We start from the raw sequence: 26,053 nt of genomic DNA, 5'->3' as shown, positions 1-26,053 counted from the left end.
GTTCACACATACCTAAAGTAACACGGAAGGGTACTGCATCATGCATCACCTTTAGCAGTGCATTTTTAAAATACCAACTTTTGACTCAAATGCTGATGTTCTACAGAAAGGTTATAAATTCCACCAAGTGACAGTGGCTATTGCAAGAAACTTCAATAAACATGAGGGTACAGAGGTATTTCTGTTTCAGAAATCTTTCTGAGCTAAGCAATTCAAAAACCAAAGCAAAAATCTTAAGATATTTTCATTTTTTGAAGTGATGAATTACTTCCTTCTTGGCTTTCTCATAGCTTAAGGTAGTAATATTTTTTCTTATTCTTTCTTTCCATTCTCCCCTTTCTGAAGGAATGAACAGGGCTTTTAAATATTTAAAATATTTTTTTATTTTTGGGCCACACATTACCCACAACCTCTTCCTTTCAGTATCCCATAAATATTTTGCTACCACATCCTCTCTTACAACCCCTTGCAGAAGATTACTCTCTGAATCCCTCCTAATAAGGAATTTCTCCATGCCAGAAGATTACTCCCTGAATCCCTCCTAATAAGGAATTTCTCCATGCTTAGCAACATCATGCCATAAATTATTACTAATTTTCTCACTACATGAAAAAAGCAAAATTCTGTCCTTGTCTTCTTCACTTTCACCTTTTTTATTTCCTAATGTGAAAAAATTGCAAAAGCAATAATACTGCTAACTTTAGAAGCCTACCATACCAATGCAGGAAAGAAGTAGTCAGTAAAAAAGTATATAGATGTCTGAACAAAGCAGAGCAAAGGAGCAACTGGTGTGGGTTTCTGTCACTCTCTTGTTTAACAGCATAATGAGATGTGTCATTAGCATCAGGTATGCTTGTTCCTATGTTACAACTTTGTTTTTCCCCCACATAGTTTCTATATCCCATATATAGTCACTTGGATGCACAAGACAACAGCTCAGAGACAAAGATGTTGTTGCTCCTGGGATTCAACTACATTTGAGCATAACATGTTCATTCTCAAAAATAAAAGCATTTTCTTTTTAATTACAATTACAACTCAGAATACCAAAGGATAGTGAAATTTACAATCTTATGAGGAGGAAGCAAACAAGTATTCTTCATATGAATTCCCTGCCTGCCCTTCTTGAAGAGTCAGTATTGATGCATTGCAGCACTCAAGTTATGAAGTTATTCCGCCAGATCTCATTTATTACAACACCAGTAATGTCACAATTCAGCATCTGCACATGGAGCTTTAGTTCTTCCTGCTGGTTTCCAAGGTTGTACGTTTGTGCATATTTCAGGAGAGCTTTCTTTTCCCGTTTTCTTGTTCTTGGAGCATCTCTTGTTCTTGTCACCTTGCACCCTTTGCTATGCATCTCTGTCCACTGCTTCCACACTTAACTGAGCTGTAATTTCCCTCCACTACTGGATGTAGTTTAAAGCTCTCCTCACCAGGTTTGTCAGCCTGTTGGCTGCTTTTGCTCTGCAAGACAGGTAAGTTCTTCTCTTTACCCATTAATCCTCAAACTTAGACCATTTCAATGTGGCCTTATTTAAAAATCAGAATTAAAACATAGCATATGGTGCAGAAAGAATTCCCTTGAAATCATAAAGAAAATGCCCTCATGTACAGAAGCAATAAAAACACTTTCACAGAATTAACAGCAAACCAGCTATTGAAGTAAATGAAACTGGAAAATGTGGATGAAGTTGAAAATTAAAAACCACCAAAAATATACAGGTCAAACTCCAAGATTTTACCAACTGTAACAGTTTTTGATAAATCTCCAGCCTAAGTAAATGGGAACTTTTATTTTGGTAATATATTGCATCTTAAAAATAAATTCAGTTTTTATTGATTTTGAAAGTAACACTTGCAAGTATGAAGGTAATAGCTTTTTGATTGATTCAGTCAGAATGAGTTAGGCTTTGTGAATAAAGGGGAAATTAATCAGTAAGGGTTGATTTAGGGCCTCTTTCATAATATGGATTTCCATTTTTGTGTGTCATTGTTCTGTTGTTAAAAACTTGATGGACTGTTTGCACTGAGGTGAATGATTAAATGTCTGTAACTAGGAGTGACTGAAAAGTGAAGCCATCTTAAAAGAATTAAAGCCTTCCTGAAATTAAATGCAACAATCAAACCTAATGTAAGAAATTCTGCAGGAACCTATAAAGTAAACAAGCAGAAAGGGAAACATTTTCCATTTCAGACAGAGCAGCTCAGAAAAGAGAACTATTGCAGAAATTAATTTTCAGCAAGTGAAACAATGTTTAGGAGGCAATAAAGAAATGAATTGAGGTATTTGTGACAGGCATTCAGCAAGTGAAACACTTCCACTGTACACAGTACCAGTTTGACAAGAATGACCACATAAAGTTGTTCCCTACTGGACTTTGAGATTCTTTTTTTTTTCTCCCTATAGAGATAAATGCTATCTCAGCAAGGGCCAAAACATTATTAGACTTGCTAAGTAAAGCTGTCATTGAAATGGAGGTTATTGGATAGTGAGCTGAACAAGTGGTTTTTTAGGTTTTTTTCTCTTATTAAAAATAATTACTCAGGAAATGTTAGACTACAGGAGTAGATAACAGTTTTGTGCCAAAAATTTCTGTAAACTAATTTACTTTCATGCCATTGGACTGGAACTGTTACAGGACAGAAGCAGTAATAAAATTCCAGATAATGCTCGTTTCTTTTTCCTTAGAGAAAAGACAAAAGAGGCCCCTGTTATCTGCCACCTTCAAGCAGAGGACAATTCCACCATAGCTATTTATCTCTACCCACAAAAGCAGACATATGATATAGGATATTTCAGTGATTATGTATAAAGATGTTTTATGTATGCATGTATGTGTTTAAGTGTATACACTTACATAATTTGCTAAAAAGAAGATGGAAAATGGTAAGAAAACCTATACAGAAACAGATATTAACTAGATTTTTTTCAATGCTTGTATATATTGCCATTTTCCCCATAATTATCTTTGAGACAACTAGCTTAATGAAAGAGAATATATCAATCATGGAATAGATTTGTATCATAAGACCTCGTTAACAATAGCACATGTTGTAATAATTAATGAACTCATGGCTTACAAATTGATATTTCATCTGTTTCCTGGAACTGACTTAACTGATGATGATCAACTAGTCCCTTTTAGAAATTAATCTTTTTAAAGACAATATAGTTTTTTAAAAATCCAGTATGATATTACTTCAAAATCTTGAGCAGTGATACTGTGACATCAGAGCACCTGCACAGAAAACTTGATCCTGGTAAACAGCCACACTCAGAAAACAACCAAAGTGTGTTAACTTTACTAAGTTCAGATACAGAGTAAAGTAAGGAAGATGAATGAATATAATAATTCAGTTGCTGTGATGAGTGCAACAAGTATGTTCTTTGCTTTTCCAGATTGCTTTATGGTTACTACAAGTTTTCTCTACTACATTCTATCAATAAGGTCATGATTAGGCTTGGGAGGAAGCCAGTTATTTATGTTGGTTTCTGTCTTCCAGATCAGCTAGACAGGTAATAGTATAGTCTAGTGAAACAAGATCAATATGCAGTCAAATTCATAAGCAAGCACAAACAATGGCATGAGACTTTTCTGGACAACTGTTCCCTTCTTCCTCTGTTTCAAAGAGGGAAAAGTCATAAATACCAAGCACCTCACTGTTGTACCATAAGAAAACTACAGAAAAAGGCGAAGAGAACCCTGTGTATTTCTTCATACCCTGGAAGTACATATTCCTGCAGGCAATCACACATGATTTCAAAAATGACAACGATTCCTTTTTCCCTTGAACATGGGAGACATTTGGAAAATGCCAAATTTACCATAACTTGTATTTGGCACTATGGATGACCTGTTTAGAAGCAGTTTTGGGTTAAAACAAGAGAATCATTTCCAGATGCTTATAAAAGAAAATGAAAAGATATTTAGAGAGTTTACTTTTAAAAAGCTTCACTCTATCTGGGTTTTACACAGTAGCACTAAAGACAGTACTGTTACAGAAGACTATGATAAATGGTAGAACATTCTTTGCTTCTAAATGCACTGGAACACACATGTATAGCCAACAATAAAATTACTGTAACTTCTTTCCCAAAAAAACCCAAGAACTCTATGAAGATCATAGCTTGCTTTATTCTACACTGTCAGTGTATTTTATAAGTCTTGTTCCAGTCAGCTAAACTAGTTGGAAAAAACTGTGTATAGACTGCATGATGGATGGAAATACAAAAGTTATAGAGTGCAGATGTGTAAGTCAGAGGATTCAACTGAGGGTCTAACAAAACTCTTGCAGACAGCAGATCTCTGCTATTTTGGCAAACTATTAGGAGACATCAGCTGAGAAAATAATCTTTCCAGGTCTAAGGGTTCTTCCAAACTTTAAATCAAAGAATATGGTGCGCCAGCTGGCAAATGCTGTTTGGACAGGTGTTAATTTTCCCACCTCTCAATATTGTCTCACCTGTGTTTCCCATGACTTTATGTTGTGTACTCCACAGACAGTACGCTTTATTGGGAACATCATGGCCTCATCCTTGCGGACTACTCTGCAAGCTGCTGCTGCTGCTGCTAGCTTGGTTAGATTGGATACTTCCTCAGTATTCACCATTGCTTGGTCTCCCATTAACAACTTATATAAAATGAGACACACATTTTGAGTGCTTTCAGAAATATTATCAAAAAAGCATTTAAAAAGTGATAAAAGGAATAGAAAAATGGCATAAGAATAAAATTCTCTTCTTTTGCTGAAATAGATGCACATTTTATGAAAATTTCTGAGCATGAAGTATTGAATTAATGATTTTTCAGATTGAATACTTTCAAAGGTCTTTTGATAATAGCTTCACTTTCTTACTTATTTTCTACTGTTCATTTTACCCTATTTTTTTCTTGCTAATACAGCAACAGACTTCTCTCTGTGGTCACTGTAATAAAGGACTTTTTAAGATAGCAATTTAATTTTATTTGGATATTTCTAGGAGAGAACTGTGCTGTAAACACTTACTAATGCATTTTTTTGCCTCTTCATGTCAGATAGCATATTGCAGAGACAACTGTTATACTAAACACTTCTGGAGGACGCTTCTCAGTATTTTCTATTACTAGTGCATTGGATATTTTTGTTTTCTTCTACTTGGGAGAGACAGGAGTGAAATGGACTGGAGAGATGGAACTGCAATTTTTATGAACAGTTAGTTTTGGAGTTTAAGGGTTGAAGATTGACCTAGTTATTTTCCTCTCTGAAGGCACAGTATCTATATTCACTATTTCCCAAATATTTTTATATACATTTTGAATTAGTTACATTTTGTGTTCAAGTACATGTTATTTATTTTCCAAGTGCACAGATTCATTTCTAATAATACAGTGCAATTAAACATGCTGCCAAGACATGCCTATAGGAACTCATGATTCACAGCTATATACTGATCCAAAACATGTATCAAAATTACAGTCATTAACAAAACTCCAAACAATAAAACCCCAAACAACAACAACAACAACAACAGCAAAATAACCCCCCCAAAAAACCAACCCAAAAAAACCCCCAAAAAACCCCAAACCCAAACCAAACCACACCAAACCAACAACAAAAAAAAGCCAACCAAAAATCCCAAAACCAAAAACACAACAAAGATATAGCAATAGTAAAATGTAATGATTTTTGGTGAGAACATTTTATATTTAAACTGAAGGACCTAATTATAGTAATAGAGCCACACTATCATAGGACTGTATAATCAATGACAGTTGATTGAAAATTGTCTGTCTGGGCATAAAAACAAGGATCAGTGGCACAGTCAAGTTAGAGGCCAATAACTAGTGGTGTAACCCAGGGATTAGTACCAGATCCAGTCCTGCTTAACACCTTCATTAACAATTTGTATGATGGGGCAGTGTTTGATGGGCAAGTTTGCTGATGACAATGAGCAGGGAGAAGGGGCTGATATGCCAGAGGGTTTTGCTGCCATTCAGAGGGTCCTCAACAGGCTGGAGAAATGGGCTGATGGGAACCTCATGAAGTTCAGCAAAGTAAAGTGCAAAGTCCTGCACCTGGGGCAGAATAACTCCAGGCACAAATATAGGCTGGGGACCATACAGCTGGAAAGCAGCTTGGCAGAAAAGGACCTGACGGTGCTGGTGGACACCAAGTAGAACATGGGCCAGTGATGTGCCTCTGTGGCAAAGACCACCAGTTGTCTTCTGGGCTACTTTACAAGTGTTGCCAGCAAGTCAGGGTAGGTGATCCTGGAGAGAATCCAGCAGTGTCACTAAGGTAATTAAGTGACTGGACTATATTTTGTGTAAGGACAGGTTATAAGAGCTGAGGATGTTTAGCCTAAAGAAGGATCAGGAGAACTCATAAATGTGTATGAATACCTGAAGGGTATAAAGAATAGGGAGCCTGGCTCTTTTTGATGGTGCTCAGTGGCAGGACACACTCTGAACCACATGAGGTTCCCTCTGAACATCAGGAAACAATTTTTCCTGTGAGGGTGATCACACTGGCATAGGTTGCCTGAAGTGGTTGTGGAGTCTCCATCTTGGAGGTATTCCAAAACTGTTTAGACATGGTCCTGGGCAATTCACTCTGAGTGGCCCTGCTTGAGCAGAGGAGTTGGGCCAGAGGTCCCATCTACCCTCAGCTGGTCTGTGATTCTGTAATAATTTGTCTTCAGGCTCCAATGCTTTCAGCCCGAGTTGCTCTTGGTTTGTGTGTATTGCTGTGCAGTTGCAACACTTTTGGCAGGATGGCTGTGGTATGTAAGAGCCCATTTTTAGCTGTTGGTTTGTAGTTTTCATTTCTCATAACTCTTCTTGAATCTGATCTAATACTTTCTCACTAGCATCTATATGCCCACCTTAAAGATATAGCAGGGGAGAAAAATCAAGGTTTATCTGATTTTTAATCAACATTGTCATGACTTCATTTACTTTATGTTAATGGACCAATTGTTTTCCAAATTTTAATACTATCCATACCAAAATTCCCAACAGAAGTTCAAACTGCAGAAACATGTAATTCACAACACAAGAAGATTTAATATCCTAAAGAGTACCTCAGAATAACAAACAAACCAAGGGAAGGAGAAAGAAGTGTTAGTATAAATAATTTTGGAGTAAACACCATATACATTTCAGCTAAATTATGGCATTTAAAGAACTAAGGTTAAATTAAAATTTATGTCAAAAGAGAGCAAAACATAACAGACAATAAACAAATCTCACAAACAATTAGGAACCCACAATTTCCCATCTTCCAGATCTTGTTAAGAAAACTGTCCTTTATTGCTTCTTTCTAACACATACATTATGTTGTCTGAGTACACCTTAAATCAAACTCCCATTAAAATCAGAAATTAAAGAGAAATGCTGAATTTGTTCTTATTGGTAGACAATTAATTGTGAATAAACAGGAAAGAGTGTGCCTTTTCACAAATAATAGGTTCATAGTCAAAATTTTAAATATAAAACCAATAATTATATTAATTGAATTATCTAATAATAACTGACTTGTATTAATGTCATATATATTCTCTCATATATATATTTTCTTAAGAAAAAATAAGATAAAGGAGGTGTGATGATGTAGATCCATCTGCAAAATTTTTATTCCAACAGAGGTCCCAATATGTGCAAGCTAATCAGCACTTAGCAAAAAAAAATTAAAGAAGAAAAAGGTTTTAATGTCTCTTCTTTTATTTTAGATCAGAGGTCTTCTTGAGAATAGTCTGCAAAAGCAGTCATTTTATGTTAATTCTATGTTAATTTTCCAAACCAGTATCTTAGTGATGGTTAATGGCAAAGGGATTTCTGAATTAAATTTCAGCATGTTTTTAAGCAAAAATTTCATCAGCAATTTGAAAAAAACCATAAAAATACAAACACTAAAAAATATTTTTGGCAAGAATAATTAACAATTATAAATACAGATACTTGTGTAAATCTATGCCTGAGGAAAAAATGGCCATTAATGAAAACAAAGAATATGATTAATTTTTTTTCATTATAGCATTCATAATAATAATTGAATAAGCATCCAAAAGTTGAGTAGCTCATAATCCAAAACTATTCTTTCAGAATTGTCATTTTAATATTTTTCTGTAAAAGTAAATTCATTAGTAGCATTACACAAGTTAAAAAAAAAAAAAAATTAAACCCAGGTTTGCATTAATCATAACACATTAAAAAATAAAACAATACCTGAATGCCATATGTCATATGCCAATAATGGAACTAGATACTGTAGTTAACCCTTTTCATTATTATTAAACTTTATAAAATAGGTGAGAAAAACAAAGATCTTTGATCAAGTCTGATACAAATGAAAAAGACACCAGCGATAAATATTTAAACATCTTTTTCAAAGCCTGTTTCTACTTTTTCATATCTCAAAACTGCTTAACCAAATAATTAAGTGTTGGAAAGTACCTTAAGACTTTAAGAGATTTTTTTTTCCTAAGATAGTAACTTTATTTCTACAACAACAACAACAACAACAACAACAACAACAAGAGGATTTTTGTTTAGAAGCCTTTTTGCAGTATCCAGCTAGGAAAGAAATATATATTGGCTTACCTAGTCATGGCATAAATGCAAGATTAATTTTTTTCTTTTTCATTTTGCAAAGACTCATGTAGTTTACAAGAGTTTTACAAAAAACATGGCTCAAATTTCTCCACTTCTACAGTCTAAAATGTTCAAGGCCATCAGGATAGCAAAAGCAATGAAATGTTCTCAAAACGCTTTCATGAATTATTTTTGATTGCAATAATTTCCTATGGAAAGTTCAACGTAGAAAGAAGTCCCTTATGTTTTAATTCTACCTTTTTTAATTATGTAATTGTGAAATCAGATGTAGAAATATCAGTAGAGCAGAAAATGGCTAAAATGAATCTACACAACTATTAAAAAGTCAGCAGATATTCAATGTTAATAAAAATTTTAATATATTTTAGTGAAATGTGTGGAGTTTGGGAATACTCTGAGCCTTTTAGTTCTACTGAGTTTACTAATAGTAGGATTATTGATCCTATAAAGGCAATAAACTCTGAAATAAAATCACTTGATCAACTGCTGCACTGATGATTAGTGTATCTCAGAAGCATTCAACAGAAAGTGGAAAATACTATTACAGTAATTTTTAAAGCAGTGTTGCTTTTTCCCTATGTCCCAGCCATTATCTACTTGGTTTCATTAAAAGCTCATCACAACAACACAATCCTCATTTTCTAAAAAATACCCAACATTTTTTACATTGTTAATACTGAAAAAGCAGATAAGAGATTTTTTAATCTCTTATTTTCAAGGATCAGGCTAACATAACCAACTTTAGAACAGAACAGTTTAATATTTACAGATGGTTTGGAAATATTTAGGAATTTAAGTGAAGCAGAAAGAACTGAAAATATAAATTCTCACTACCATCTTTTCCTTGTGATAATACGAAACACTAAAATTAAATATAGACTCTGAAAAGAAATTAGGAAATATAATACCATAATGCAACTGGATTAATGAAATAAACAGTTAATATATATATCCACAGGTTCTCCAATTACACTGAAATACAGTACTATATTAGTAATAACATTGTTCAAGCTTTTAAAGAATAAGGTATAAAAATAAAAATCTATAGAACTAGCACAGAATTTGTAAAAAAAAATCAAATTTCATTTTTATATAGTTTGTAATTCAAGAATAAACTTGAAATAGCTTTAAAAAACCCAAAATAATAAAAGCCAGCTATGTTCCACCCTTCCCTGAGTGCATATGTCAATGTATTTAAATACTGTATAGAAAATTATTGGGAAGAACATGAATGTGTGATAAGAACCTGTTTCTGGACCTACAGCTGTGAAAAAAATCAGCCTTCTATGAATCCAAATTACTGGGAAATGGCTCAAATTCATCTTTTGATCAGTTACTAGACTCAGGTGTCCTCATTTGCCTCCAGCTGATGGGTTTCAACCTCACAGAATTTCTTGATTGTAACAAGAAACCTGTCCAGCCAAAGCTCTCGTTGCACATTTTTATATTTCATTCTAGTTCTATTGTTGTGGCCCTTAATCATTTCTATATTACCTGACTTTTCTTCAGATTACCAAATTTTTTAACTTCCAAATTTGTAAAACACCACTTTTTTAAGCCAAGATCATTTAATACTGGCTGCAATGCCAAACTCTGAGGGGCTATTCTAGTAATCTTTCTGCAGTCTAGTAACTGTTCTTTAGATGGTGACACTTTTTCTATTTTTGTTCTTTTTAACTTAATTTCTTAACTACAAGCTTTATACTCCTTGTTCTTCCAACTAGGTCAAACGTAATTCATATAACATTTTAGCAGCCATCTTACTGACCCACTGAAATTTTTCTACGATACTCCTTCAAGCAAAGATTCTACAACATGATGGTTTCATGGTATATTGACAAGGAATTCTACTGCTGACAGGATATCGTACTGCTCTGTCACAGGCTCTCTGTAAACACATGTTGTCTCTTAGCACATTTTCTGCTTACTCCTTTCCTCCTCATTTTTCCCTAAATTGATTCATGGTTGTGTGGTCCATGTTTTGGTATATGGAAGCATGAACTGAGAGTTAAAATTTTTTACTTCATCTCGATAATCTACATTTTATTTCCAAAACCTCATTGCCATTCACTGCCCTTTAGATTCCATAATCATCATCATTTTTTTTAGTTAAATAGATGTACTGAAGCTCAGTTCTCTCAAAGAGGCTTCTTACTTATCTTGCTGAAGATTTTTGTTACTGTTTGTTTTACTCTTGCCCGTGAGTTTAAGTCCGCTTGGCTTCTAGAAATTTAATGTAATCTCTACAGTTTCTAACAACATCTTTCCATGAAGTTTCTTATTTTCACTAGGACTTTATATTTTTGCTCATCCATTTTGATTTGGATCCTCACTTTGTTATATTAGTTTTCCTCTTGCTTTTTGACATTTAAACTTGAATTTCTACAATTCAGATACACCTTGTACTCGATATCATTACCTTAGCAGAGTTGATCTCATATCCCTAATTTCATACTGAAAATGGATCACAGCTTGGTAAAAGCAATCCTCCAAATCACCCCAAACCAGCTATATAAAACTCTGAAAAGAATAAGGAAAAGTGCACTGAGACATTTGTCAGATTGGCATTTCTGCTAAAATTTTGTGTCCTGAAAATATATCCTGACTTAATTATGGTGATTCAAATTACTCCCAATAAATTAGCTTATCAGGGGGTTTTAATGAAGTTTACATGTCTGGGGAGCTGCTAAGAGGTTCTAGAAATCTGCAGGAATATTTTGGTCCTGAAAAGCAGTCAATCTGTTCTTTAAAGACAGCTGCCTTAGGTCCACGTGAATGCAAACAGAATTCAGTGTTGCCCACAATGAAGTAAATTCTGTATCCTTGGCCAAATATATCTAACAAAGGTACCTCAGTTTGGACTGTTATTCTAGAATGCCAAAATAGAAAAATGAGACATTCTAGAGTATGATTCACACCATCTCAAGCCTGAATTGCCTCTAGAGGTGTCTTTTTCCCTTTGTTACAGAAAAAGCAATCAATTTAGAGGACTTAAGATTTAAATGATGCTAGGTTTGAGCCCAGGCTACAAGTTTGCTTTCAGTGTCAAAGTAATGACAGATATTCACGTTACACTGTGTTTTTCTAAAAATACAAACAATACCAATATACTATTTTCCTATCCTGAAGGAACTTGCATATTTCACAGCCTGAATAATGGAACTGTCATACAAGTTAGAAAGCAATAAAGGCAAGACTCGAAAATAATCATTGTAGTGCTTGAAACTTCTTATTATTTTAAATGTATTGGCAAACAAAAGAGAGAGAGTGAGAGGAAGGGGAAAAGACAAAGAAGTTGAGCAGAATAAAAAATAACAGAATTTTATAAAATGAAGTCTTCATCTGAGCTACACATTCCTGTAAAATATAGAAGTACAGAGGAAAAGAGCACAATCTTGGGGTGCACAGGTGACATTCCTTGTTGATCTATAATACCAGAATTTCTTAAGGAAAATTGCCTTGAAATATCAAATGAGGGTATAGTTCTGTATATATGAAAAATAATATATATAGCAATGAAATAATTTCCTGCATTTTATGGTGCTGCTCCCTGTAAACAGACTCAATTTTTATATCCAAAAAATTGCCTAAAATATTAAACAAAAAATACAAGACAAATCCTCTAAATTTCACTACTGTGAGCAGAATCCAGAAAGTAAATACACAGTAATGAATCCTGCTTCTAAAACAGTACTCTTCCATTTTCTCAGAGTATTCTCAGTCCTATTTAGACACAGGAAAGAAAATTAAATTATTTTGTGTGAGCAACAGCAAAGTGGAATGACATGAATTGTCTGCAGTAAAAATTCTAAAGCATTTCTTCAAAATTATTTGATGTTTTTTGCTACAAATAACATCTAAGACAACTAAAGATGAAAAATAGTATAGTCCACTTGCTCGACTTTTTATCTATTTCTTTATTTTTGCAGACCTTTTTACCCAGATACCTTTCCTCTAGGTCCTTGTAAAAACACTTCTAACTCCCTTTACTTCACCACTGCCCACAGTTCCAAAATAATCTGAGCCAGGAGGGTGATCTGAGGCAGTTGGCCATTAGTGCCATGAGGAAAGCTGCATTTCATCCCACTGATGAAGGAATGAAGAGTAAGGGGGTTTACTAAAGATGAGACCTGTTGATGACTGGAGTACAGGGGATGTGGGATGGTTCTGAATAACATTTCCAGGAGACAATGTTGAATTACCATTGGAGGTAATGCTATCCATTCTTACATTAAATTACAGTAAAATACAAGGTGGAAGATTTTATACCTGGAGAACAAGGAGACGGGCAAACGCAACTTGCTGTATTCAGGGGCCCTAGAGAGTATGGCTAAGGGCCTGAAATGCAGACTGTGCAGTTCAGAAATCTGCAAATATTAATTGAGTAGACAGAAAAATTGGCAGAACAAAGACGAGACCAATAAGCCATGAAAAGATTGAAAACATTAAGAATTCACAGAATATGAAAGAAAAATAGAACTCAGAATTTCAAATCACTACAAGATACCATGGCAGCACATTTTGTGAATTTCATACACAACACTAATGAAGTCTCAGGATCAGATATGAGTAAAAAAAAAAAAAACCAAAAAAAACGCCTATTTGAAATCTTCACCAGAAATTTGATAGAAAGTTTCTGGGTTGATTCACATGGTCTTCAAATAAAAATTCTGGAATATTCAAGAAAATGCAGTCTCCTGCTATTTTGAAACTAGTAACCAAAACACAGACAAAAAAGATAATTATATTGAGATGCAATTCATTATAAGATGGGACTAAGATATGCCATTTTTTAAAATTAAAAATCTTCAATGAAGTCTTTTAAAACTGAATATAGAATCAAAAATCAAAAGAATGGCTGAGGAGAAAAATTTTTTAAGAGAAACTATTATACAAACAGCTAATAAAAGATAAAATAGAATTTAAATATTCTATTTAAATATTCTATTTAAATATTCTAATTTAAAGATTCTTATTTGTTCCTATATTTCAATTATTAACACTTTCTCTTATTTTTTTGTTTCTGTTAAATCATTTATTTCTAGGGGTTTTTCCTTCATGTCAAAAAACAGTTTTAGGAAAAATTAGAAACCGAATTAAATAGGAAACATAAGGAGGAATGAAAAGTATATAAAGTTAAGATAATTTTTTCAGTTAGAAGTTTCATTTAAAACCAATACTTTTTCTCCTTTAGAACTTCCAAATAAATGTTTCCTCAAAATTCCCCCAAACTGTCATTTTTATTTCTTGCTATGTTTTCCTACACCATTATTTCTTGATAAAACTTCTGTCACACAAAAGTTTCTAACTGAAAAGATTTCCTCCTAGATAGGAAGATACACATCTTTTTACTGATGTATATGAAAACAATTTTCTTAAAACTGATGTTTTATGAGTTGACCTCTACACGTATAAGCTCCCAAGAACTGACTATTTTATGAGATTTTATTTTACTTACACCAAAAATACAAGTGTCTGTTTACAACACCTGCAGAGTTTAACTACGAGAAACATACACATAAATCTGACCAACCCAGTGCTCTGGAACTGCAAAAGGAGACAAATCTGTTCCTTGACTATTATGGTATATTCTAGAAAGTATCTAAATGGATATGTACACACTTCACCAGCTAAATCCCAAATTTACACTCTGATCTTAGCATATTCCTCATACAAGACTTCCTTAAAAGGGCTGAAATAAAATCAAGTGGTTTCTTGAAGGATCTGCACAGAATGCCAGTATAAGCAGTAAAAGCAAGAACAAATGCACTCTCGATATTACACATAGTAACTAAAGAGATCACAGTACATTACCTGGCTATGGTGAACCCTGTGAGTTGTCTAGATAATATAAGTAATAATTTTTGGATAAGAAAAGGTATTAAGGGTACATGTAGATTTATACAAAATCAATCAAAAAAGCTCTGAAGACAACATTTAAACTGTTAGGAAGAAAACTGAAGCCCAAGTCCTCCATGGTAACATTACTGACACACTTTCAGAATCACACATCGCTCCAAAAACAGAAGCAGAGGAACAATATTAATCAAAAATTGAAGAAAAAGTGCAAGGAACAAAAAATCTGATTAATTAAGAACAGTAGACATTAGAAATTAAGAGAGCTGTTACAGAACGAACTAATTGCAGCTGAACTGTAAGGGAACCAGATGTCTGGCACTTCAAACAAGACTTCAAATAGGCTGTAAAAGTTCTTAAATGGAAGAATAGGGAAAAACTGACAGCTATGATAATATATGTACTATTGTAACATTGTATGTATGTACTATATGTAACATTGAACTGTGGCATGGAGATCAGAAGTTTAGAGGAGGACTTCTAACGAAGGAAAAGACAGAGAACAATAGTCAAATGGAAAGTGAAAATAAAATCCAACAGATGAAATGGATTAAATTGTTACAATAAATAAAAACACTTCCCAAAGTGCTTCCATGCAACTATTGAATGCCATGCTCCGTGGTTCTGATGCTATCTGATTCTTCAAAATCCCTATGAGACCTACTTGGAAAGCAGATTGTTAGATTTCTGTATATGAAAAGGGTGTTGAATCAGGGGATGAAGAAATAAAGTAATGATGGATAGTTTTATGAACAGTAGTCTTGCTGTTCTACAGGTCTGGTAGAGAAGTTTGCATATTCTCACTAAAAAAGTAATTTTGTTGCATTTATTGACATATTATGCTGCAGTTTTTTGTTTGCACAGATCTGTATGCTTTGATAAATTTAGCATAGACCTGAGTAAATAGGTCTGTTTCAAGGCAGAGTTAGGGCAAAGCAGCCACTTTAAGAAGGAAATTACAGTTCGAGGTAACAGAATTGGAATTTTGCAGCCTCTTTCAATCTTATCACTGTATTTTTATCACAGTCATTCATTATTTGCACTTTAAAATGTCTCCCTATCTTTCATCACAATCAAGGCAAAAGTTTTCACAGAGGCTGTAATACACTTCTCTCCTGCTTTCCTGCAGGACTAGTTAGTACCTCACAGTAAGACCTTACTTCAGATATCTAAAATTAATTCTTTCAGTGATAGTCCTGACTGACTGGGAAGCAACATTCTTGTTTTTGAGCTGGGTTGTCATTGTCCCAGACCTGCATACCAATGGGAAACATAGAAGTTCAGACACCTGTTAAATGTTGAATAGGACAGGGAAATATTTGTGGAATTAGGTGAAAATCATGTGATTATTTAAAGGAGGAAAAGGAACTGGGGAGGGTCAGAAAGCAGAAATAAGAAGCTGAAAAGGGGAAACTGGACCTGGCAAAATAGTACTTAAAGGATTATAGAAGAAGGATAGGACAGTTCTGTATTTACTGCAAATATACATCCCATTAACAGGCAGAAAATAAAGGAGAACACTTTTTTCTAAAATTAGCTTACAGTACCTCTATCAGCAAAAGCCTTTAGTCCTCACAAAATTTTTCGTCGTTTACACAGCCTGGACTATAGGCCAGTGTACCTGTGAGAAAATTTATATAGTAATCACATGTCAAGTAAACTAGATGAGGATAGTGATTACTTTTAATGATTTTGCTCAACTGAAGTGACAAGAGAGTTACAGGAAGAGAATTTTCTAATCAAACATTACCATACATTAAAAACTGGAGTCTATATGTTGTGTTTAGGAATTTACAGATACAGGATTGCTTTAGGGTTCTCTTTAGAGATCCAATTAATTGTTCATTCCTTGGAGGTTTTCTGTCCTACAGCTGTTTACATCAGTGCAGTGAGACAGTCCATAGATCAAGCTGAATGATTCACTGAGAGAAAAAAGAAAAGCCCAGGGAAAAGAAGAAGCAGAGGTGTCCCATCAATGTCCCACTACCAGGAAAGCACTTGCTACAATTATCACCAGTTCCAGAGAAGGAAGGAGAAAGAAGTGTCTCCATTTTCTTTACAAAGTATGACCTACAAGGATGGAACTTTGCAAACAAGTTAGGGTGGGTCTTTGGCAGCAGAATGTTTAGCTCTTCTTCAAAGCTTTCATCTGTCTGCTCTTAAAGATGACGCTTAACAGACACAGACAAGAGTTAAGAAGGCCACAACACAGCATTAAGGATCTGGTAAGCAGGCTGGTTTTAAGCCAACAAATAAGGTAATATTACTTTTAAGATGTAAGGTTTTGAAAAGTCATTTAAAGAAATGAACGCATTAAATAAATTAGAGTGCACAATCAGTTTAATAAATTATATTAAGAATGGTTTGGTTTTTTAAAGACAAAAATTGAAAAATATTTTTCAAAAGTAATAGCTAACCTGTCTTGTAAAGAAATATGTAAATGTATATTTGATCAGGTTACAATCAAAGTTATTATTTGTTCTATATATAATATATCCTGATAAGTTTTCTTCTGTGAATGCATTTTTTATTATATTCTTGTTTTAGAAGGAATTCAGAATCAGCATATTTATCAGGCTTCTTTTTTTTGTTGTTTTTTAAATGTGTCAGTTAAAAACAGAGCAGTGTAATATTTCTGTACTGGAGAGAAGTTAAGAAACCTACCCACAAACCTAGCACATAATCATAGTCTGCCAGAATATATATTTGTATTTTTCTACATTCTGTCTTGAAACAAAAACTTTTAAAAAATGCACAGCACAGCTTGTTTCTGGCACTTCATTTTAATCCATAGTCCTGAACAGCTTTGCTGAGACTTCATGCAAATTAAATACTTCACCTTTGGTACTGATTCTTCAATTGCTTGCTGACTGACTCTCTCAAGACAAAACCAGGGTTGGGGTGAGCAAAATTTGTGACCTTAAACTATATGGTACAGTTTAAAATACTGGTGGTGTTATCCACATAGATTTCAGACCCACAGGGTTTAAAAGCATTTGAATGCTCCATGCATTCTGCTGCTGCTTTCTACAATTTCTGAAACATCCAGAGAGCAGATTAGTTCTTTAGGCAACAAACAGCCCTCATAGATAACATGAGATTTCTGTTTATAAGATTTCAGAGCAACAGATTGCCTTCCAGACTGATATTTCTCGCGTCTACAGAACACATTGCTTATTTTACAAACTGGCAAGGGTAACAAATTATGATGATGCTTGCAGCAAATGACTTGCTCTGTACTGCTCTCCACAGGTCACTGCCTCCGAGGATTTCCCAGGACTGAGACCAAAAGCAAATAGCCTGTCTCAAATAGGAAACATTCAACATGCTCAAAAAGGATGCATTGCTTTTCAGGCCAGAAAGTCTGTGGTCAACAACTTTTTTCCCTTAACAGTTAATTATTGAAATGCTTCTGTCTTTTTTTTTTTTTTTTTTTGGTTATTTTGTGTCTTTGTGGTACCTGTTTTGTTTTAGATATCACAGTTTTGCATAATGACTGTTGCACATATTCTACGAAATGGTCTTATGATCACTGATGATAAAGAAGCCTGTTTCCTTTGTGCTTTTTTATAATTGTTGACAGCATCTTTTCATGTCCATAGCATTTATGACAGCTCTTCCTAGGTGTATTACCTGCTGCTAATAGCATATGAGTTCACACAGTATAGTCATGGAGTCAATAGAATCATAGAATAGTTTCACTTGGGAGGAACCTTTAAAGATCATCTAGCCCAACCCCCAGTAGCATTCCCCTCAGCTGTGACACTAGGACTGACAGGAGACAATGCATTCCCACTGTATCCTTCAACATTTTCAGAACTGTCACTATCTTTGAACAATCTCTGCTCCTGTACACAATCCACAGCCAGCAAACCAAGGTGGGACAGAGTGCTCAGCCAGCACCAATACACAAATGTCCACAAAGTACAGCCACCCTGCTTATTCCCTTGATATCAGCCTAGTGGAACTGCTCACATCCGAATTTCCATGGTGCAGGGGAAACCACTACCACAGGATCACGTAAATGGCACTTACATCTTAATGGTACCTACTGTTAACGCCAGTTACTGTCCCATTCTTCTTTTTCCTTTTTAATGTATTTGCTTGAATACAAAGTATTTTGTTAATGTTACTGAGATGTTGACAGATTATATCTGTCATTAATTAGTACTAACAGGAACAGTAAGTTCCTACTCAAATTTCTGTTGATACTTTCCATCTTACGTGATATTATTCTATTTAGTTGCTGAGCCCCTACTCTGAAGAGGCTGTCAATTAAGCTAACTATGGGATGGCTTTGTGATATGTGTCAGGTTTCATAAGTTAGAACCACTATTTGATTTTCACTTCTGACTAGAGAGTTTATATCCTGCTTTACTTAAACCTTTTAAAGCCTTATTTGATACCAGTCTACATTTCTCTTCTCTTTTTACAAACATGTTGTTCCAAGCCTGTCAAATTTGAGAATATTCCTCTGTTATTAATGAAATAAGAATATTGATTTCAGAAGTATGTATTATAATAGTGAATGGGGTGTGGTGGTCTTTATGAGGAGCATGTGGAGCTACCCTAGGCTCCACAAAATCTCAAAACTCTCCTTCCCTTAATATTGTACTTAAAAATGAGGAGGTAGAACAATGGTCCTGTTTTGCTAAAAAACCCAACACAAGCAGTTTTTACCAGCTATAACAGCAAACAATTTAGGTGCAGAATAGACTTTTGTAGATAGGATCTGCACCATAATGAATACTTCAGTTAGTGTCACTATCCACCTAAGTAGCTAGAAAAGGCTGTTTTATTTTCTCTGCTTCTGTTCTCCTCACAAAACGGATAAGAATTGACAGTATCTCCCTGCTGCATCAACAAATATGTTTTCTCACTGTGCACTGTGAAGGGCTTTATAAGAAATTCAAGAAGAAAAATAGCAAAAAATCAAATATTAAGGACTTTTTTATTAGCCCATTATTAAGAGTTTTTATACAAATTTGAACAACAAACAATTTCAGAAAGCTCTGTGCAATGTAGACTCTTCATTTCAGCATAAATCCTATTTAAAAAGGATACCTCAAAAAAATGATCATTTGTTCTAAATGAATGGGACCTTGATTAGCCCTTAATAACTTTGGTAATCCAGTTAGTGAAAAACAAAAGCTGGGGAAATTATCATTGGTGTTTTAATTAAATTACTGATCAGAAGGACTATGTGGCTGGTGACTGTTCTTTTTAATTTATCTCTTGAGCATCCCAACAGTGGGAGACGGATCAGCTGAACTGCATACCCTCCTAATCACTTTTTTTCTCTGCCTTCTACCTGTAAACCATATGTAGGTTTGAGTTTACACATAATTTTCCAAGACATACAGTCACCTCAGAATTTTCATATAACTTTTGGTGTTTGACTTACAAATACAGAAAGACCACCTTTTTGAGCAACAAAAAGGGTTTATACCTTTGTGGGAACTGACAGCTGCACTGAAAGTCTCACAGATTTCAACTTGGACACAATCGCTTTGTACCCATGAGAATTCAGTTTGTACCCATGAGAATTTTAGCATCAACAGAAGCAAGAAACCAAAATAATAGAAGAAGAATGCACAGCTGTTTGCAGGAGGCAGTTTTCGTTTTAGAATGGGTGTTAGTTGTAGGTAACCAACAATTTGTAATGTAGTAACTTAGGAGCCAATAGATACACAGCACGGATGCCAAGAAAGTGTATAACAGAGGCTTTGTAGAATTAGAGATGCTTTTTGCCTGGGGTTGTTGGTGTGGTTTGTGCGTGTTGCATCCATCTCAACAGCAACATTCCTTCACTACCGTCACAGAACTGTGAAGAAAACCTTTTGACTCTCAAGAGATGCAAAAGCATCAGCAATCCCACACTGTTTTGTGTACTTTTGAGGCTGGAAGTTGAACTATATTTTAAAGGGAAGAGTATGAAACTCAGGAAGTAATTTCCCACCTAATTTCTAACTGCTTAATATTTTTACAGGAATTCTGCCAATATTTTATATGCAATGGTAATAATCAAGTATTTAGTATATCGTTGGCACCAGCCAGCAGCCAGAGGCAGCTCAGGTCAATACCATGTGATAAACCAGCTCTCCATAGATGTGATAAAAGACTGAAACAGCTCACACAACAAATATGAAATAGACTTCTTTGTCAAGTAGGAATATTCCAATGTGAGACATCACTAGTACTCTCCTATCATGCCTTGACAAAACCAGAATTTTTCCAAGGGTTTGATTTCAAAAAGACAGTAGCATTGTATTGCTTCCAGAAATAAAAAAAAACCCCAAATAAACAAAAAACCCAAACCAAAACCAAAACAAAACCAGAAGGCGTGCCAACGAATCACTGGGGAAAAAAATTAACACAATCAACACAAACAAACCTGCAGGTTTGTTCTAACTTTGCATGAAACTAAAAAGTGAAAAAAAACCCAATAAAAACAAAATCTAAGGCAAAATTAACATTTAGATATGCATTTGTACTATGAAATACAAAAAAAACTTGTGAGGAAGTCTTTCCTAGTCCAACAACAGATAAATAGGCAGTTTAGGAGCAAACACAGCTGAAAGCAATTCTAATACCAGTGAAAGTTGAATGGCTGCTGCATGAAGTGCACTGAAATTTTGCTTCCCATTTACCTGTTATTGAAAGCTACAAACTGCAGGTTATGCTATATCAACAAAAAGCATTTAAAAAAAGAAAGGGAAAGAAAAGTTTAGAAAGTGAGTCTCCAAGAGCATGCTACTGAAGAGTGTATCAAACTATCTGTCTAATGCTGTACTCTTGAGAATTCTCTCATTCCATGAGAAAGTATTGTATTTCAGTCATTAAAAAAGTCATCAAAATGTCTAATTTGTGACTTTTATACAGGTGTTGGAACACTCTTAAGAGACAGAGGGGTTTTAACTATTAGCTGATTATTGTAACACTACAGTAAGTAGGCACAACTATAAGTGCCACACCTTCTGTATGAATAATTTCAAAACATGGTTCTTTGTAAGAGCAGGTGAGGATTCAGGTAATATATTCCATCCCCATTTCCAATCCATACTTGGACAGCTCTTACAAAAACACATATTAACTTGCCTGTGCTGTGGTACATTGATAAAAGCTTTAAAAAACGCAGATGGAAAATTTAGTTGTTAGCATGCCAAATCAGTGTCAAAACAAAATCTCATCTCACTATTTTTGCAACCTTTTTGAGACATGTAAATGGGCAAATGGCAGCATGGTGAAACAGAGTGTTCACCATGCCATAATAATGACAAGTAGTAAAGAAAAAATTAGACTGTCACCAACATTTAATGTCATATGAAGTACTGGCATTTACTTCTTTAAGGAATGTAAGCATCAATTCCATTAGGGGACAGTTTGCAGCCCTTTGTGGAGAAAGTAAATATTATTTTGTGCATATCAGCTAGCACTCTGGTGGTATAGCAGTGTAAGATGGGATCTTTTCCAAATAAGTTCAGACATACCTTTTACTGCACCTAGAATATAGTAATAATTTATCCTGATAGAAGCATTTAAATTTCCAGTATCATCACTAATGGTAGGTGTCTCTGGAGATCTCCAGAGGGAGATTTGGTCTGCCTAATTTAGACGGTCAGACATAGGAGTATCTTTTGCTATGGCAAGATTTCCTAAAATTAGGAAGACTTTACTTACACTGTAAATAGAAGGTACAAATAATGTCTATTATTTTCAAAAGCAGTATCTTTTTGAGATTACTTTCTGAAAGAAGAAACACACTGAAATGACCAAGGTCCAATTGCCAGCTCCAAAATATCATACTTCATAAACTTAGTATTTGTACTTGCAGGAATGATTAATTAATCATGGTTTTAAATTATTGGGGAAGAAAGGAAAATAATTCCCAATACTATTTATGCCATATGCAACTGACTTTGCTTATCTTGATTACCTATTAGAGTGATAGTTGCAGATTGCAGTACATAAAAGAATATGCACTTGAACCCGTAATTTGCCTGCTGTGAAGATAAATGAATGAAGAAGAGCCCATCATTTAAAACTCTCCAAAACACCAGTCTATACAAGTAAAGAGTTTTACAGAAGATGGTGACTTTGTCAAGCCATATTCAGCACTGACTGGTTCAGCAGAGTTCATATCAGTTCCTCTAATTGCACTTTGTTGTTGTGAATATGAACCTGTGGAGTCCAGGGCACAGAATACAGCCGTCGGGGTCCAACAGAATCAAAAAGTTCTATTGATTATTTTGTAAATCTGCTATTTACAGAAAAGGGAGGATTACTGAGAGCCTCTCACAAAGGAGAACTGCCCAGAAACCACAGCCTGCTGAAAAGAGATACTGTCACTTATGCAACCAGGGGTTGATTTCAGGGGTTTAAAGTTTTTAACAGTTAAAGTTATTAACCTGGAAAACAGAGTTTAAGCATTGTATATTTACATATTTTAAAGCTAATTCTTTGCTTGGGATTTTTATGCCTTTGTATATCCAACTGGCAAAAATAGAGGAGATAGTAAGAAATTACTCTTTTTCTGTATGCAGGATAGAATGGTCTTAATCTGTTTTCCTAAGTAAACATTAAACATGAGCAGAAAGGAATCTCAAAGATATCTGCTCTTTTGCTTCTTAATAATATTTAGTCATTTTTTATGGTTAATATGTGCTGTCTGGTTTTCAGACAGCGCACTGCACCCTCCCTTAAATGGGCTCTCCCTTTACACCTCAAAATACTTCCTTTCTGCTTGGAATCTTGAAAGTAAGAAGGGAAATTACATGCAGTTGGTGATAAAAGTGGTCATCTGTTTTGAAGGCAAAGATAACATAAGGTTTCAGAAAACAATGAAGCTTCCTAACAGAGTTTTTATACTCTGGATTTACTAGAAGGAATGACTTTTTCTGATTTGGAAGGACAAAATTTATTCAGGAGATGCTTTTCCATTTGTCTTAAATTACGCATTCTAAATGCAAAACTGGTCAACTTCTTGATATTAGCACTTCCATAGTTTAATCATACTTTTTAAAAATTGCAAAACCATAAAAGAATAAAATGAAGTTTGTATATAGATGTAAAAATATTTTTGTATATGCTAAATATTTCTCTTTAGAAAACTGTATGTGTCTAGTTTTTATATAAAAAATTATTCGAGAATAGTTTTGAAAATAGTTTGTGTGTTGAAACTGACAACCTTTTGGAAAGGGCTCAGAAACCTGACACAAGGGTGTAATCCTTCCGAACTGACACCAACAGCAGGTGTCACAGTGCAGATGCCAATATGTGGGTGAAGTAACCAAACTCCTTTTATATTGTACAACACTGAAGAACTACTGTTCTTCTAATCCTGATGCATACACTTACACAGGGCCAAATGAACAGCTCTCGATGGTCTGCTGAGTTGTACTACATATAAGCGAAACTTAAACACTGAAATGCAGGTATCTGATTAAAGAACTGAATTCCACCTCTGCTGCAAATAAATACTATAGGTTGTCATTGATTAAATTGCATTTCAGTGCATTTCACCATTCTTACTATGAAGAGTACTAGAAGCAAAACTTTTGATTCTTTGTGCATGTTGATATTTACTAAGTGGTAGAGACTGTTCAGTCCTGAAGGCCTTGGTACCATCACAGGTTTTATAAGGAAAAGAAAATCAGGCTGTACTTACCACAGATACACAGAGCTCTGACAGTGGTTGAGAAGGAAGGACCATATCATGACATGATGAGACAGTAGGAAATGTTACTTTGATATCCTGAATCTTGAAATGTTTAAAAGCTGATGTGAAAAGTCAAGTAAAGCTGAATTACCACTCTTATTTCCTCTCTCCTATTATGGAGGGAAAATGGCTATATACAAAACACAAGTAAGTAACGAAAATGTACTTGTTTAGCAAGGTTACAGCAACATGTGATTTCTATTAAAATATATATTGTTTCCTCCATAAATAGCAACCTGAAAATCTGTTTCACCTTAAAGCTGAATTAAAGTATATAGTTTTATTAATTTCAGGAATGATTAGTTTTGAAAAACTTGACAAATACATTTTGTTCCTACTAAGTTAGCTATTTAAAATTTTGAAGTTCAGTAATACAGCTTGGATAGAGTGTTAGCTTTAAGTATGACTCTTTCTATCTCTGAGGCAACAAAACAATCCATTAAGCTCCCCTTATTTTCTGGCCATCATAAGCTTAACATGTGATTCATCTCTTTTCATATCACACAGGACAAAAAGGTGATCTTTTGTAATTGAATCTCTAATTTGCACTCCTCATCCTACTTTCCCAAATGGTAAATAGTAGAGAAGAAAGCTTTTTCTGCAGCTTCTCCAGCCCTTTTTTTTTTTTTCCTGATGAAAAGCAGTTATATGTCAGGTCTCTAAGGAATTTGATGCTCTCTTTATCCCTTGACCCTATCTTCATACTCAGAGCTACAAGGAAAGAAGCTATCCCACAGAAAGATAATATATTTGGAGGTTAGTAAGAATTCAGTATGTAAATTATATGTTCTTTTCCCCAAGATCCACTCAAGTTTTTAGGGACAAGGGCAAGTAAGCTCTCAAAATTAAATACTTTATAATGGAAATACTCTATTCAACTCTTTTAGATACTCATTCAAGGAGAAAACAACACAACTCCAAGTCTCTAGAGGAAACCAACACAATAAACTCTACAGTGAAGTTTTAATATCAAAGGAGGAAGGCATTCCTGATAGATAAAAGACCTTGGAGCTTAACCAAGTAAGATTTGCAAAGTTTATCTTTGCACAGTATTTTGTAGTTATTAATTAAATCATGCCATCTCTTGTAGGCAAAATTGCACTATTTTCCCACCATTGTAGTTACCATTTTAATAAAGGAGAGAGACAAAAGCATGATGCTGAAGCTGGAGGGATACAAAAGATATTTCTTTTAAGAAGGAAGGAATAATAATTGCCTTTGAACTTCAATTCTAATGCCAGTTCTCCCACAAAACAACACTACTGATGAAAAAGAAATTTTTCTGGTTTTCTTCTTTTTTCTATATCATCACTCTTTGTTTTGTTGTCAGAGAAGAGTTATTGTTCACAATTAGAGATATAAGAACCAAGAGGGTTTACTGTGAAGCTATCAGTAATATTTCAACCCCAGAAATCATGTGGGAAACTGTATTTAAAAGCTGTTAAGAAGTTGTATAAACAGAATTAGAGCAAGTCCTTAGATGGAACTAAATGCACTAGGCAAGAAGGCATTTAATATCTCTAATTCTCATGTTTGGGGAATGGGGTAGAGAAAGGAGGTGGAGACCATAAAAGTGCAAAGCTTCATGGTCTCCCTAAGTAGCCTCTCCTTTCACCAGTGCAGAGGAGAGGATACTGGGTTAGATGGGTCATGGACAACAAATGTCAGTAGAACCTTTCATATCACTGAGTCTTCAGATCAGAGCGAAAACTTACATTTTTAAACTGAAATACAGAGCTGCAAATAACTGTTGGCTTCAACAGAATGATGTTTTTGTCCTCTAATTCTGGCTATCTGTGCATATAAATGCAGCATATAACCAGAGATACCTGTAATCCTGTAAACTTATTACAATATTATGATTGTACAGAACCATATTGCA

General features: G+C 34.6%; 1 protein-coding gene across 6 annotated transcripts in view; it reads right to left on the bottom strand.

The window, feature by feature from the left end:
• GPC5 (glypican 5) overlaps positions 1–26,053 on the bottom strand; it is a 619,303-nt gene that overhangs the window by 392,734 nt on the left and 200,516 nt on the right. The window lies entirely within an intron of this gene.

The sequence above is a fragment of the Corvus cornix genome, chromosome 1 (genome assembly GCF_000738735.6).
Source record: "Corvus cornix cornix isolate S_Up_H32 chromosome 1, ASM73873v5, whole genome shotgun sequence".
Lineage (NCBI taxonomy): Eukaryota > Metazoa > Chordata > Aves > Passeriformes > Corvidae > Corvus > Corvus cornix.
This window is presented reverse-complemented; position numbering and strand designations above follow the sequence as displayed.